The sequence below is a fragment of the Atta colombica genome, unplaced genomic scaffold, assembly GCF_001594045.1.
Source record: "Atta colombica isolate Treedump-2 unplaced genomic scaffold, Acol1.0 scaffold274, whole genome shotgun sequence".
Classification (NCBI taxonomy): domain Eukaryota; kingdom Metazoa; phylum Arthropoda; class Insecta; order Hymenoptera; family Formicidae; genus Atta; species Atta colombica.
Window position 1 is genome coordinate 1,251,403 of NW_017259375.1, and position 17,682 is coordinate 1,269,084.

Below are 17,682 nucleotides of genomic sequence, written 5' to 3' on the forward strand. Positions count from 1 at the left end.
ATTGTTATTTATTATAATTTCTTTAAATATTTTTAGATATTATAAAATATAAAATATAAATATAGAAAAAAAGGATAAAATTTAATCGCTTATCATTATTTATGAAACCTATGAAATTTCTTTTGTATTATTCACTTAATGTCACTTCTATTTGATTTAAGGCTAAGACTACGGAAAAACTCGTGGGGGTATTAGCAACTTCGCGAGATGGAAACTTTTGTCGACGTGCGTGACAGTTACTCTTTTTCATAAAATGTTTCCATACGCGTGATAAAGTGGCAACTAATGCAACCGAGACCGATTCTGCAATACATTGTTCGTTGTTGCAACTTTGTTGACATTGTAGATACATTTAAATGCATTCTGTAGTTATCGTGACGATATATTGTATACGCGGTGCATTTACCCTACTGGAATAGAAAATAAACATAAACGCGATTTATAAGACAATGGAATGACGTAAAACATGAAAGCCTGTCGTCATCGGCGGACATGGTTAATCTCGCAAAAATTGAGCTGTAAGAACATTAACATGAGCCAATACGATTTCTGTTTGATCAGCTTGGTCAAAGAATAATATTTTAACACGTTCTCCGAGATAATTTATTTTTACATAGAATATTTTGGGATAATTGCTTTTCTTCTTGTTTACATGTAAAACATGTGAGTCTTATAGAAATTTCGTGCTTTTATTATTTTTATATGCTTTTTTTCGCAATAAATTCTTTACAAGTTTTAAGATACCAATAACATCAAATCAATGATCTTTTAATTTTTGAGATTATTATTTCTGTTTGATTGTGTTGTAAGTCCGAAATAATTAGCATGATTATTTCTGAGGTAAAATTTATTTAAATACTTAGCCTATACTTAGATGTATTATTCCAACATTTAACTTTAGTAGTAATAGGTGCTTCTCATATTGATTCATTCATATAAGCAATTTTGTTTTTAATCTTAATATTGTGAAATAAATATATATGTTTCGGTTAAAAAGTTAACCGAAACATGTATACAAATTAATAATTAAATATGATAGATACAGTTTAATAATATCGAAATTTATCGCGCACATACAGCGCTAATTCTTAATAGTCAAATTTATTATAATTATATTGTGAAATAATTTGCAATTTCAATAAAACATAAATAGTTATTTGAAATAATAAAAAATGATTTTAATGTCCTTTACTTGTAAGTCAGTCCTTTACTTACTCTCACATTTCTCACAATCAGAAAAGAAAAATGAAATATCTAGGAAATTCTGTCACTACGAACAAATGTAATTCCCAGAGTAAGGAGAATAGGTAGATTTCGAGCAAATATATGGTTTAGTCAGTGATAAGCTCAATTGACAAATTGATTCAGGCTGGCCATGCTTTCCACATATAGAAAACAATTCGCAGAAATTGAATTATTACATCCTGTTTCGTATTAATATTTTATAATATTTCATATTAATACTACAATTTGTATTAATACTTCATATCATAAAAATAATTATTACGTAGCAATATAATTTAATACGAAGCTAAATATAAATTGACCTAATGAACCAATTGGACTGGTTGTTAATAAGTAATTGACTAATACATAGCAAAACATATTATGCATTTCTGTGTATTTGTCAAAATTTCGATAATTTGCGCAAAATTAATTTCGTTGTATTTTAAAGATTTAAGCCAGTCGAGTCCAACAAATGTGCAAATTTACGATCTAATAAAATTATAATTATATTAATTTGCGAGTTGTTATTGTCGATTGTTACCATATTGATCTCCTTTGTGTATGAGAAATTCAGCAGCAACAGCTGGGTAACGAATTCCATTAGCATAAACCGCTCTCACGGAACAGCGATGAATGAATAACACACGATGCTTTAATACATTCTTTGTAACGACGATCAATCGATTTAAAGTTAATTTATATAAAAACAGACAATTTTTAAGTACATAAATTTTCTTAAAATTGACTTTAGATTCTATTATTAGATTCTATTATTAGAACACTTGGATTAAAGTCAAAATTTTACGATTTTCTGTACGCGAATATCTGCGTTATCGCAATAAATAAATGATACATTGTGTCACGTACGTCATATTGAGAAAATTAAATTCCCGACGCAAGTATATCGCGGTTATAAGAATGGACGTGAGACCAGATGAGATGAATCTGCCTTTCTGGAGGCTCCTTCAATAACGAGTTTATCACAATTTTACGAGCGACTAGATAGTCAATACACGACCATGCGAACGGCAATGCATGATTGCTCTTATGAGAATATTTGCCCGAGACGTCGGAGACGTCATCTCGTGCGACTAGAAAAAAAAATGAGAGAAGCATTTTCTAACGATATCTCATTCCGGTCGCATCTCCAGCTTATCTCGATTTTATGGGATTATCATCGTTGATGAAGTCTTGACTGTGATATATATTCGTATTTTTTCCTTGACGCTAACACGCGGAATTTAGATACGTAGGATTTGCGGAGTTATCCGGATTTTCGAGGGAACGTGAACTGTTTAAAAATTTATATCACGCAACATGAGCTTAAGTTTGAGAGGTACACATGTTCCTCTTTGAAATTGACGCTCCTAAACCGTGATTAGAATTTAGCGGATTTACTCGACGCTCCGTGAAGTTCAACATATTACACGATTGCGTTTCGAATGCGTAATATTGAGAATTTATTGCCGGGTTGCAACCCTAACGCTTTAATAATAAAAACTTTCGAACATATGTGTACTACGATTTCATGTGTCTATATGGTTATATTTATGATCTATGAAATTGAAACAGCTAGCGGTAGCAATTTTCATAAATAATAGATCAACTTTTCCAAAAATAAAACTACCATCTGAATTAATAAATATCAATATAGAGTGAAAGAGTTATTTCATCTAGAGCGATGTAGAGATATCATTTTTATTGCTTTCACTCTTTTCTCATGTGAAACAAGAAAGAACTTCCTGAGTCATCTCGATAAAGACATTCATTATGCAAGAAATCCAAAGATATGTTCTATATTCTAGTATGTATCCCGGATGTGAATCACCATTTCTATTTAGTATTATATCCTTCATTCAGTTAATGACCATTTTTAATATTTAAACTATGCAATAAAGTTAGACTCGTTTCTAGTCCATCGGAATTTAATCGTGAAGCAATTTATATTACAATTAAAATTAATTAGTCTTCATAAATCAAGATTCAAATTATAAATAATATAACAAAATTGAAATGTCAAGTTTTTAAAAAAATTCAAATTATATAAAATATTAAACTTTTTAAATTTTTTACTTGAAATGTGGATAAAAATAACTCTTTCTGTCAAGCTGGAGACAAATTATTCGATTCTAATCTTCGCTTAGAACATTCAATGCTTCAAGTTCTTCTTGAAAGTTTGCCAGACTTTAATGGAAAATTGAATGAAATAATTGAGTAAAATTGTAGTTGTAATTAAGAACTGTATTATGTTTATCCCTTCCATTTTTTTATTCTTAAAGGGTACAAAGGTATAGATATACCGATTACAATCGAGATTACAAAGTAGAGTTTATCTGTGTCATGCTAACAATAAAATGCTATCTCAAATTTAATTCTCGATATAGTTCTGACAAAAAAATGACATTTTGGAATTTCATAATTCGGATATTTGACTTCTCATCGTTATGATATCCACACGGAAGTAACTTTCTGTTCGATATACAATTTACACGACGGTGAATCCTAAGAATGCTTGACTTCGTGCTCCACTTAAAGAGATAAACTTAAGAAATACTTGAAGATTCAGTGCACGTCTGACAACCAAGCACTGTTTTTCCTCTTTAGAACCGCAAATATTATTTCAAAAAATTTACGTAACTAACTCAAGATCTCTTTTTGATCTTTTCGATGTATATCTCGTTATTTTCAATTTTCATTTTCTTTTATAATATTTGCATTTGCATTAGAAGGATATTATTTTGAGCAATAGTTAAAATAATATACGAGAGAGTACTAAGCAAAAATAATAATATTCCGTTATGTAAAAACAAAGGGATTAAGGGATAATTATATAAAAAATAATATACTATTTTATACATTGAATATTTCAAAAAAAAGAGAGAAGAAAAGGTGCATATAGTGACAAAATTTTCCGAACAGTTATGAGATTAAAAAAGATACACTTGTTAACATGGGACTGTAATGCATTTCATGCATGCGTATATGGCAACAAAATTCCACAACGTGGTGGAATTTCGACAATCTTTCGCTTTGCTAGTGCTGAGAGTGAAGGTGCCTTTGTTTCAGAAAAGTCCCTTTTCCTGTCATTGCTGCCATTGTTATCGTGGTTGTCTATCCGTGGTTTAGGTCCCTTTGAGAATTTTGCATGGCGCGAACGATGAGCAAGTCCGATGGATGATGGATTCGTTATAAAATTTTGCTGCATGCGCGAATTCAATAAAAAATCATATCAAAGCGAAAAAGAATCTTTTCAGACATTTTTCGACATTTTATTTAAAATGTAACAGTAAAAACATAAACGTTGTTAAATTTGTTAAATTGAACGAGATAGGTTTTTGGACTCTTTTAATTGGTCTCTTTCGAATATTGTATTTTATCTTAAAATAGTATAGGATTACAGTCAATTTTTAATTAGACATAAAATAACTCCGTAAATATTAATGGAGAACGATATCAGCAAAATGGATACATGGCTTATTGATAGTAGAACTTTCATCGCATATGTCCTTCTTAAAATGATGTATCGTTTCGTTGACATTTATATATTAGTTTATGCATGATACTTGATTGAAATTCGCTGTGAGAATATCATCATGCATTAAATTGATTCATCGAAGATTAAATTGATTCATCTCTTTCATAAATTTAATTCAAAAAAGTTTCGACAGCTGAAACAGTCCTCCTTTTTTAATGATGACAATTTTAAGAGATTGATGTAAGAATTATATCGTTTCAATATTCATGGCAGGATAATTATCAGTGCTGAGTTATAAAAAAATCATATGTTTTTAATTGTAATCAAATCGATAAATTATCAAAATACTAATAAGATATATTTTTTTAAATAGTTAAATATGAATTTTTAATTATTTCTGTCACGTATAAAATAAATTTCGCTATATAATAGAAATGATAATGCTAAAGGTTGCATGAGAAAATTACTATTCTCGCTGTAATCTTGTGATGATCTAATTTTAAGCGCTCAAGGGATATGGCAGGGTGAATACACACACGACGTACACAGCTGTTGTGTAGATAAAGCTGAGTATAGTGTCCATATTTTGTGATACATAGTTTTACGGATTTTAATATATTGAGTCGTCCGGAAAGTTCGTGTCGCAAAAGATTTAAATTTAATAAATGAAATTAAAAATTTAAATCTTCTGCGTTTCAATTTCCTTCAAAATCGGCACGAACTTTCCGGACGATCCAATATAATAATAAAATTTCGAGTTTGGATTTACCCCTTGGATCAAATTCACTGGACCTGTTGGCACTTTGTTAGACGTACTATCGACTTTTTAAGTAAACACAGAGTTGGTAGTCGGATCTACATTTGAAAATTAAAAAATGAACAAAATGCAAAAAATGATACATTTGATGTAGAATTGTTTTCGACATTTTATTTATCATAGTTATACTTTATATTTTTATTTTATATTACAGAGTTAAGTAAAGAACAATTTCTCAAAAATTAAACGTTAAATGTATTATCTTACTTTATAAATTTCATATCATTTCTTCATTTCAAATGTGACACAACTAAAAAACTTAATTAATTTTTTTGTTTAGAAAAGGAGAAAAATTATTTTTCAACTTTCATTTAATAAGAAAGTTATCGATTAATCAAATAATATCGGTATCATTAATCTGATTAAACGTTATTTTTGTCATTTTCATTTCACAATCCTTAAAATCCATTGTTTTTTTAATTACAATGATTTCGACAATTTTTATAAAATTAAGTTTAAATATTTAATAAGATAATGTTTACATAACTCATTCATGGTATAACTCATGGTATATCATATATTTTTGTAGGTGTATCACTTTTAAAGTAAAGGAACGATATATCCGCATCATATTTTTAATATAATACATGTATGTGAGATGATGCACAGAGATTACATGAAAAATTCTATTGAAATCTTCTCAAGAGATGTGTAATAAAACTGAATTATTCGCTGCCTTTGTCTAAGATACAATATTGCTGCATATAGCTTATTAGAAGATATTTTTCACGTTTATCGTGTTTACATATCTTCACATTTTGTAATTTTTAATTAATTAAACTGGAATTAAACACATCGCAATTTATGAAATGGTTGACAGTGTCACGGAATACAGTTTCTGCATATTCAATCGTACTTAATTATCCAATTTCCTGACCACATCGTAACTACGGTAACACGCAATTTCAAACACTTCCGTAATAATTATCATCAGTTGCGGATTATTATTTTATTTTAGCACCGATAAACAAAGATTTATCTGGAGTTGTTTATTATATTCGAAAAACGCCCTTTTATTTAAAAAAACAATCGCTTTTCAATGAAAGATTATTTGTATATTAATTTTAAAATAAATTTGTATATGTCGATAATTAAATAGGTTAAATTTTTGTATTTTAATAACGAAATAACTCACTTATATTTATTAAAGTAATTTTTGTTGAAACGTTATTTTATTAATTATCGACGTTTGTTATTTTATTGTTTGTGAAAATAAAAGTGTAATCATTGAATTTCTCGGGTATATTTATCTTCGTAGAAATAAACTAGACGCGCCTGTCTCGTCGTTTTTCATGATACGCGTAAGCCTCAGCTCTCACTACTCCAACCTCTATTATTAAGAGGCTGCCGTATCTTTTCGATCAAGAAGACAAACTAGGCTCCATGTTTACTTTATGGAAACAATGTCTCGATGTGTTTTTCTTGGGAAAGCAGCATTTCGATAGTTTCGACTCTCATGTTCGTCCCAAAAATTCTAGTCATATTTTGATATTTCCTGGCATGTTATACTGAAAAGTCTTGTTATATTAGAATTCTTATTGAAAAATTGAATTCTTATTGAACAAATCAGAATTTTCTAGTTAAGTCTATCATAATACTATTACAATTTTAAATTTAAATTAATTTTAAATGTTATCTTACATCTACTATAACTCTAGTTGAAATGATCAGAATTTTCTGGTTCGTCCATTTTCTAGAAATTTTTTTCAGTGAAGTTATTCATTTTATGATTAATCTCATTTTACTTTCTAAAACGTGATGACTACGGAATATAAATTTTTTCATTACCCGCACTGAAAAATTTAAGATTTTAACTCGAAAATTAGTTGCGGAGATAAACATGGAGATATTTAATTAAAAAAATTTACGTTGAAGAGAAATTACATTTAGAATAAAATATCTGTAAACAAAGGACGAATGAATCTTGAACAACTTTGATACACGATAGATTACAGAAAGAATCCGCCATCGTTATGTATTCTTAGTCGATACTCGTATCAATCGTGCTAGTATTAAAAACTACTTCTTTTCTATTGCAATTCCTACAATTAGCAATAATAATGACCGAATTTATCTATAAATCAATGACTCCACGCCAGGTGGTTTGCGCTCCAAATTTAGTTTTCTTTCTCCGGAGAAGAGTTTTTTTCGTTTCAATAAAGTCACTTTATCTGCGTTTGACTAAAAAAATGATTAAAGAGATCTGCTTTATGTAGATTCAAGAAAAATTATACGAGGAAGAATAGAAATTGCGCTACTTTTCTGAAAATTTAATTATTATTAGACGAACTTAAAAGTGATATCTATATATTTCTAAAAATTGTTATAATTGATTATTATATTTTGTCGTATTCTACTTTATCTATTTTATTAATTTTATTATATTTCTCTGTATCCTTTAGAATCAAATAAAAATGTTCAAATAAAAATTCAGCCATAAAGAAAAAAAACATTAATTGTTAATCCAAATTGAATTCGAAACAAATATATTGCCATTGAATTTTTTTGATTACACACAATTCGTTAACAATATTTTCCCAAAGTTTCTCGTATAAAGTTCAATCTGTAATATTGCTCGGAAAAACGCGATATGGAAAATTAAACGTGTTTTGTAAATCACTGACACTTCACGTCGTTCATTCTACTCACACGAATGCATTTAAAATTGTGTAAATTCTGAAACGAATATGAAATATACATCCTTTTCCTGCGCGTATATGCGCGAACACCGAGAATAAATACTTTAAACAGTTTACCAGGAGAGAATATATCGCACACACTCGTCGAGATATATCCTCTCGCGGCTTTCATATCGTTGAGCGTGAAAGTTAAAACGTGTTCAGATTACAGGTAGAACTCGCTACCATCAAGGGTCCATTCATACAAAACTCACGAACGTATCGTCACAAAATGACATTGCTAACTACGTCCCGTCGAACGTTTTGTGTGCAGAGTGCAATTTGCTTTCCGTCAGGTTATACAAATGCCGCTATTCCAAAAAGAGCGTTATCTCGTTTAAACCTAGAAATAGAAATGACTAATGCACTTTATGTCGTTGTATAATTCGTTAATCATAGGCATGTAGTAGTACAAAATTAACTTGAAGATCAAATTTCATTTACCATTTCTATTCTATAGGTCACTTGCTTTTTTTCTCTTATTGCTATTTTACAAAATTTCCCATAGTTAAAATATTCTATAATTTATATTTTTAATAAGCTTTCTCAAGCGATAATTTTTTAATAATGTCAGAGAGACGTTTTATTCGTATAATTTTATTTTATTCCAAAGCTCTTTTTGTCTCTTTCTCTTTCTCTCTTTAAAGCAGAGTTGTAATTATTAAAACAGCATTATTATTGAAGCTGCAAATTATTAGAAACGTAAGAAAGAATTTTTGTTAAGAAATACATTTCAAATGATTTTATTCGTTGAAAGTAATTAATTGCGACTATCTCTTGCATTTCCCGCTTGTTATTTAAATGACAGAAAAAGTGCGCTCAGATAACATTAGTTTTTTACCGCTAATTCTGGAGCCAATCCTTTCGTCCAACAATTTCCTGTCGATACGACGTGGCGCCATACTCCGAACGCGCCATTCACCATTGTCGTTAATCGTTTTGTAAATACGCGAACACTAAAGTTTCTATCTAAAGTCAATCGTAAAATATTTACTTACATTGCCGCACGCAAACCATTGTGCGTAAATATTTGATTATCAATTTATAATAGCTACCGCAACAAAATTCAGCCTTTTCACTTCGTCTTTCCGATGGGATACTCAACACATTTCTTTCAAATGTATCTTTCCCTTTTTTAAATTTAATCAAGTCATAAAACATGTCTCGATTTACATAGGAAATATTAAAAATTGTAACATTTATTAATAATATTATAAATTAATAAATCGCGCGTATATTTCATTCTCTCAATATATTTTCAAGAGAATTATTTGTTCAATTTAATTGGAAATTAATGGATTTAAATAATACAAGTATTATAAAGTTCAGAAATGTATATTTAAAAATAATAAAATTTTAGTCATTGTTTATGATTCATTTCAAATCTAAAAGTGTTATTAACAAATTTTTCTCTCGAATATATATATATATATGTAGCTGCAGAAAATTTCATGAAAAATTTAGATATTTTCCAACAAATAAAAGATTAGAAATGTTAATTAAATTAAAAATATAAAATAACACACAGAATATTTAATATGAATTAAAATGTGAAATCGGTTAACAGTTAAATGATTCGCATCGAAGCTTTTAGAACGCACAATTTCACAATTTTTCTTTCTTTCTTTCTTTTATCTTCACATTGATGAAACTGGCTTTGCAATTTGCGGAAGGATCCTTAAGTGCTTTTCGTGTTACTACAAACTTATAAAAGTTTTGGACGAAAACGCATAAAATTGCGTGCCAACCAAACGGCTTTTACCGTCTTTACCGTCTGTAAAAATAGGCGCTGTTGTGTGAATTCGTTTTGCTTTTGTAAAATTGGATAACAAATGTAATTCTATGTGAATAAAATAGAAGAACGAATCAATAAGTATTATAATTAACGAATTAATAAGTATTACAATTAATATAATTTAAGAGAAAAAACAAATCCTATATAGTTGAAGCGGATCTTGATGCTTAATAATACTCAACTTTTTTAATACATTTTTCATTTCTATAAATTGTACTATAAACTAATTTGATTTGTCGAATTTGAAACGTAATCGTAAAGTCGAAATAATAATATCACATATTAAATTTAATGATACACTAAAAGAAAAGATTGGTTGCTACAACAATTTAGATAGTAAAATATAACATTTTTATATGGCTGCAGCAACCAGTTTTTGGTTGTAGCAGCAAATTTTTAGTAAATATTTATTAGTATTTATTAGTTAAATATTTATTAGTACATATCTCAAAACTGTATATATTATTGAAATTGTATATAATTAAAATTAAATATTATTAAAATCTTCGCACCAAATATAGAATTCTTTCTTTTATTTGACAAATTTATAAATTACTTTGTTTTTCAAATGATTTTCTGAATTATTTGGTAAACTGCTTATTAAGAAACTTTTCAGTGATGCTAATTTTTAAGCTAATAATTACGTGCAATTCAAACGATTGATTAATTGGCCTATTAATCAATCGTGCAATTGAGGAAATTATGAGGATACGCATTGCAGGGTAATCTCACCGTGCGTATAATTCCGCGCCCGTTCGCGATAATGTCCGGGGGCTGTAATTAGATATCAATCGATTGCAAATTATCATAATGCGTTCGCGGCGGTTTTGTGTTTTGTATCGAACGCATTGAACTTTTTTTTCGCTTGCTGACAATAGCATTACGGAATCACGATTGGTTATTGCGGTGCATGTGCCTCATTAGGTGCTTTATCTGTCAACAATTAATCCTTTTGTTGTTACAAGTACTGTACGTACATCATATACGCCCTCTCGACCATGATCATGTTCGAGCATACAATAAACATTGATAATGAGCATTTTATGATGAAAATCCATCCAGGTCGAATTTTATGCATTAACACAAGATGCTTTAATATATCCTCATAATATATCAATTTCGCGGCAAAAATTTTTCTCATGAATTTGAAATCGCTTTTTTCTTTAAAAAATTTCGAGAAAGATCTTATAAACTTATAAAGTCATATAAATTGTCTCATATTTTGCATTAAATGATAATAAAATTTCTCAACGATAAAGTTTCATATTTTACATCTCTTCGACGGAGAGAAAATCCATTTAATTTTTAAAAATAAACAACGAATTTTCGTTATTTAATTCTATCATAATCGGTAAAAATTTTTTGGATGAATTTGATGCGATATTCAGTTTGATTAAAATGAAGTCTTTTCCCTGCATCTTGTGTTTTTCCTTTCATCTTTTTGACAAGAGGTTTTAAACAAACGCAATTCGTCAAACTTCGGAAGAATTTACGTAATCGAGTTTGCGAAATTCTGTGCGAATTCTGCGATGTTTGTTCAACCTAAATAATTTCTTTACGATGAAATTATTTGTCTTGCCTCTTGTTCATTGTTAAATATTATCCAGAAAATATTCTTATTTTCACGTGTCAAAAGCAATCAGTAGATTTTTTTCTCATTTCCAAGTATATTTTTTTACATGTCATAAAAGATTTGTTATCTCTAATAAAACAAACGTAATAATCCCTCAAAAACTAAATAACGAAATGTATTTTTTAAATATGTATTTATGTTTAATATGACAATTTAATTATTTGTAAAATATTCCGTTATTCTATTTTAAATTTCTATAAAATTTTATTTAAGTCCTGAATTTTTTTAGAAAATTAGTTTCAATCAATTTCTTAAAGTTTTAGTTCCAATTTTATAATTATAGTAATATATAATTATATAATTAGTAATATATAATATATAATTATAGTAATATAGTTACGAATTATCCTGTTCATACTAGAGATATACGAGAATTATACGAGAGGTTCTGCAAATATTCACATTAACTTTTATGAGTTGGCAAAATGCATGGAAAATTATTACTGTTAAACGTAATTTAAAATGTTATCCAAGTCCTGAATTTTTCAGAAAATTTGTTTCAATCAATTCCTTTCTCCACATGAATAAAGTCGATTTAGTTCTAATTTTAAAAATATAATCGTGAATTATCCTGTTTATGTTAGAGAATATACGAGAATTACGAGGGGTTCTCCAAATATCCGCAATAACTTCTACTGACAAACTGCGGGAAGTTATTACTGTTCATCGTAACATGAGAGTCATGGAGTCTTACTACTGTCTGTGGCAATGCAGGGTCTTACTACTGGGAGACACAGTGCTAGAATTTACTACTGGATAATCATACAAGCGCGAAGTTACTTCTGTAACTGTAAGGGTTATGCGTGCAATTTGTCATCCGATTTGAAAGATTGCTTTTGCTACCTTTGCGTTGCTGCGGCAAACTTTAAGTATCTTTGTAACTAAGAAGTCTTTAAAACAAACTTGAGACAAAGATGATATTTTGATATCTATTTTCTCTCTATTTTATAAAAAATAAATTGAAGATATTATATTTTATCCAGATTCGAATCCTAGCTGAGATAATATTTTTCGTAATAAATTAAATTATTCTTTATTATTTATTTCGTAAAATTGAATCATTTACTGTTCTTAAAATACTTAGATTAGCAAATCAAATTATTACAATCCTTCTAAAATTCTTATTAACATCAAAATGAATTAAATTGCTTGTTAATTTAATATGTTTTATTATTATTCTAATTCTATTGATGATTGCATTTTAAGACTGAAAAAAATTTCGGTGCGCGATTTACATAATTGAATACAAATTTACTGTGAAATATTTAAACACTAAGATTTGCTTTGACCAAAATTATTCTCATCAATCCAATACGAATTATATTTTTATATCTTCTTTTAAAAAGAGATATTACTTTCAGAAGTTACTATAGAAGTTACTTGTATTCATTATTTGATTCACAAATTTGATTTACAATTTAAAGATTATTAATACTTTAATGTTTTTGCATTGCAGAAAGCTGTAATTTTTTTAAAAATCTGTATATGACAAAAACTACCGATAACACTTGCGGGACGTTTTTTTAAAATGCCAAGATTACCACTAAAAAGGAAAAATGGATATAAATGTGTACCTTGTCGCTGATAAAGGCCAGGTAACTGACAAAAGCGAGAATCTGCCGGAGAATCTTTGGGGATGATGATGTATCGTCCAGCGACGGTTGATACTCTGTGAAGGCGAACGGTTCGCCGCGCGTTTATATAAGCCCGCGACTTTGCGACTCTCGCACCCCCTCACACTGTATGCACGTCCCCACCCCCGGGACGGTGGTTCCCACCCCGCCGCCGATTCGCCGCCAAAGCATTCTCGTCCAATCAAATGTACCCGTGTACCTCGGTCACAGCGTTCTCTCCTCTTGTTCCCGGAGATAACGGCGACCACCCACAATCTGTGATGAATTCACCGCGAAGTGCGAACGACGAGGATGTCACTTTCGGAGGAGGAATTTCTAGATATGGGTGTATTCCACAGGTGCTTGGCCCTGAAAACTTTTGCGTGAGGAGTCGCTCCTTAATAGATTACCTGGCGATTTGCTGGGAAAGCACTGATGGGGCACGTAAAATGGATCTCATTGTACGAGGATATCGATCGATTCTTTTTCGCACGCGATATTATGCGCACTGAACGAAAAATATATCCTTGTATTCGGTATCCTTTCGCTTACAAAAAAATATCGTGACGTATAAAATGATAATAACGATAATACAATTTATCATTACTTCCAAAAACTCTGACATGATACTTTTTTAATATTTTTTTTTTAGTAAAGGAGGCTATTATTATGGCTAGTATATATATATTATTAGTATATATATCAGATTTGCATACGTTCTGCAATATTTTATTTTTTCATAATTTTGCAAAAATACTATTTTTTTTTAACAAAACCAATTTTTTAAATCTATTTTTGTGGAAAGCCACATTATCACTCCTGTTCCTTTTCGAATCATTATATAGTATTGTCATATTTTCATAAATCCTAAATAATAAATGTTTCATTTTGAGCTATGAATCTAAAATTGATCGAACAACACTTTCGCGTAATCCTTAAGTTTTAAATATTAATTGTTAAAGATTAAATATTACTGTTACAGAGAATTTTCTTTTAAAATTTATCTTGAAAATATAGTAGTTGTGGTAGTACAATATAATATTTAAAAGACTTTTACTATGCACTTCAATAAAATTGATCAAACTTATTTTATACTTTATTGTAGTTTTATTAATGAATGAGAGATTTACATTAAAATTCTTTGAAATATAATGTTGTTCCATGACCATCATATTTTCAGAATAAATTCTAAGAAAAAATTCTCTTCGTGTAAAGATTATAAATATTACCTATTAAATATTTGCTATATAAAATAAGATACTATATGTAAATGAGATACTACATGTACACCTTTTTCTTTAGGTAAATGCTTTCAGAATTAATATTTAAAAAAATAAGAACAATAGGAACTCTCTCTCTCTCTCTCTCTCTCTCTCTCACACACACACACACACACACAAATCAAATTAGCGAAATAAGAAAGGATGTAAGAATCAAGTGCAAAAATAGGTGCGTAAAAATAAAATATCTCAAAAGTAGGGATTTAATAAAATAAAAAATATACTACGTGTTTCTTTAATATTTTTTAATAATAAAATGTTCTTAAATTAATTGTTATTTAAGATTTGCTCTCCAAATAATTTTCAAATGATGAAGAGTTAATCGATCTAAATCTGTTTCACGAAATACAATCCAAAATCAACTACGGTGATGAGCAACGAACGTACAGGTTCGCACTTTCAACTATGGGACTGACTAAACCGCAATTTCGAATTTCAATCGTTACCTTCTCTAAATGATATTAGTTTTAGGAGTCGCTTTAGAAACAAGATACGAGAAATGCAAACCATCCGAAATGCAGGCCATGTAGTGTTTCTCTTTGATCGGCTAACATAAATTATCTCGCATCATAGGTCATGACAGACCACGCAAAATGTCTGATTTACGTCTGTGTAACTTTTTTCAGCGAATTGCATTGAGGAATCCGATTCATATCAATCATTGAAGGTAACGAACATGCGTCACGCGCTAACTCGTTCGAAATTATTCCGAATCATTTAGCATTACGTAATTACAAGAAAATGGCGGTAAAATTAGGCAAGTCATTAGACAAACGGAGAAGACGAGTACGAAGGAAAGGAAAAAAAACGGAGGGAATGAAAGCAGGATAAAGAAAATATTGCGTCACTAGTCATTAGTCACGTTCGTGTCATCAATTTTCAATATAAAGCTCGAATCGTTTGATTCCTACATCCGATACTGACGCAAGTATTTGCATCAAAAATAAAACTTATGTCAACCTATTGAGCACGTTATACATTTTAATTCGCAATGAATCTCTAAATATAATTATACAATATTTTCAACGAATATTTTCTGCTTATGGAACGTTGAATTAATCGTTTATTATATGATAAATGATTTGTATTAATAAGCTATGGATTGCTTTATCTTTCATTTGCATATTGATGATCATAATAATATGTTCAATTTCATTTGCATACTGGTGATTTCGGTAATAAGTATATTCCATTTCCCTATCGCTGCCATAATCGATCTAAATCTGTCATTTGTTTAAAAAAAATGTATATATTATTGCGATACGCAATTTGTGGTGTCGATTGTTGTAACTGTTTACATAGTAAGACCTATGAAGGATCGATGTATACAGATACGATCTGTTTCTTGTCACCACGTATCTACGGAGAAATATCCAATTTGCCATGAATACAACTGTACTGTTTGTCCTCGAGATACGAGTGGATTCAGGTTGCCATTCTTATACTATATATTTTACGAGGACAATCTCCCTATATAAATATTTCATTGAAAGAATCGCAAGCTCTTTACCATTTGAAAATAAAAGACTTCGTATTTTTTTCAAACTCAACTTTATTTTTAGATTCTTCTAGAATATGATAGAAAAAATATATAGAATATTTATATCATTTAAGCTCGTTAAACAACATGATAAGTTCGTTTAACTTGTATGTATTCAATTTTTTTGGTACTATAATCTCACTTCTCACTATCGGCATTATATATTTTTCGCTATCAGACAAAAGTCAGTTAATGTATTTTTGATTATTTTTAATAATTATGCTAAAAAGGTGATGTTTTCCACATATAAATTCCACATGTTTTGCGTTCAAAGATTGGAAATGTCGCGTACGTGCTTAAAGAGCGAAAATACATGTCGACAGACATATATTGCGTACACGATGATAAAGAACAGGATGGTCAAATAATAATGTCTTCTAATTGCTTTTTTTATCTCTCGCATTCCTGCGTTTTTCCCGTCTTTCCTTTTTTTCTTCGTATTTTTCTCACTATCTATCTCATCCAAACATCCTCGAATCCAAGGAAGCATCCTCGACTTTCCCTTTCCTTTCATCATATCAAGAACTGCCGTTACTGTTTATCGCACGGCTCCTTTTCAGGGCGTCGCCTTACGCTATTGTCGCCATGCAAATTGTGCGATAGCCCATTTTAATAATGCTGGCGAAATAGCGTTGGCGGGTACTCGAAACAAATAGCCATCGCGGACATAACGTAGATGTAAGCGAGTAGATGAAATACCAGCGTGATGCATTTGATATATGACAATGTATAGTTGGGTACTGCGTCACGATTTGATGCTTTCGTCGACACGTGTTGAAAATTTGGAATATAAATGAATTAAGATGCAAAATTAATTAGAGGTTTCCCTCAATTTGATTATGATAATAAGTTAATCGATTATTAATTACGCGTGACATTATTAGTATTTTGATATATTAAAGAGTCCTCATTAGAATGCCACCATGAGATTTAAATTTTTCTCTTTTACTTAAGATGAAAAAAAAGATATTTCATAGTCGATATATTTATGCATTAAATTATGTTTTTAATGAAAATTACTTTATTTTTTTCATAAAACACACACACACACACACACACACACACACACATGCGCGCGCATACGCACACTTTTGATTTTAAAACTTAAAATAAAAGTAATTACAAAATTTATATTGAATTATTAAAGTTATATGGCAAATGTGATTTATACATAAATTTGATGTAATATTTAATCTTAATATGTGACTTTATTAATCTTTTCTGAATTTTATCTTTCTATATAAAACAGTACATGCCGTATCTGTTTCACAATAATAATCATAATAATAAAAAGAATATACGGAAAGTATTCACATTTTTTTAATAATCTATTCTAATTGTAAATATGATCCTTTTGCAATTATTTTTATATGTTCATAGATATATCAGATTTGTCTATGATAATTAAATTGCAAAATATACATTTTAATATATTAATGTGATGATAACATAAATTTTGACTTTGCAGTTATACACACACATAAACTATTAAAGTAAATGTGATTCCAACTTTGCACATAATATGGTACCTATATAGCCTTTCATAGAATTTTTTCTTTTTATAAAAAAAAATATTAATAATAAAAGTAACGCATAAATACTCGCTATAATTATAAAAAGTATA

The 17,682-nt window shown here is 29.3% G+C and overlaps 1 protein-coding gene across 1 annotated transcript in view; it reads right to left on the bottom strand.

Moving 5' to 3' along the window:
* Positions 1-13,299, bottom strand: part of LOC108689664 (diuretic hormone class 2) — a 22,468-nt gene extending 9,169 nt beyond the window's left edge. The window contains exon 1 of the mRNA XM_018196525.1: positions 13,200-13,299. The gene's annotated coding sequence lies outside the window, so the exon portion shown is untranslated. The remainder of the gene's footprint in view (positions 1-13,199) is intronic.
* Positions 13,300-17,682: the final 4,383 nt, after the last annotated feature.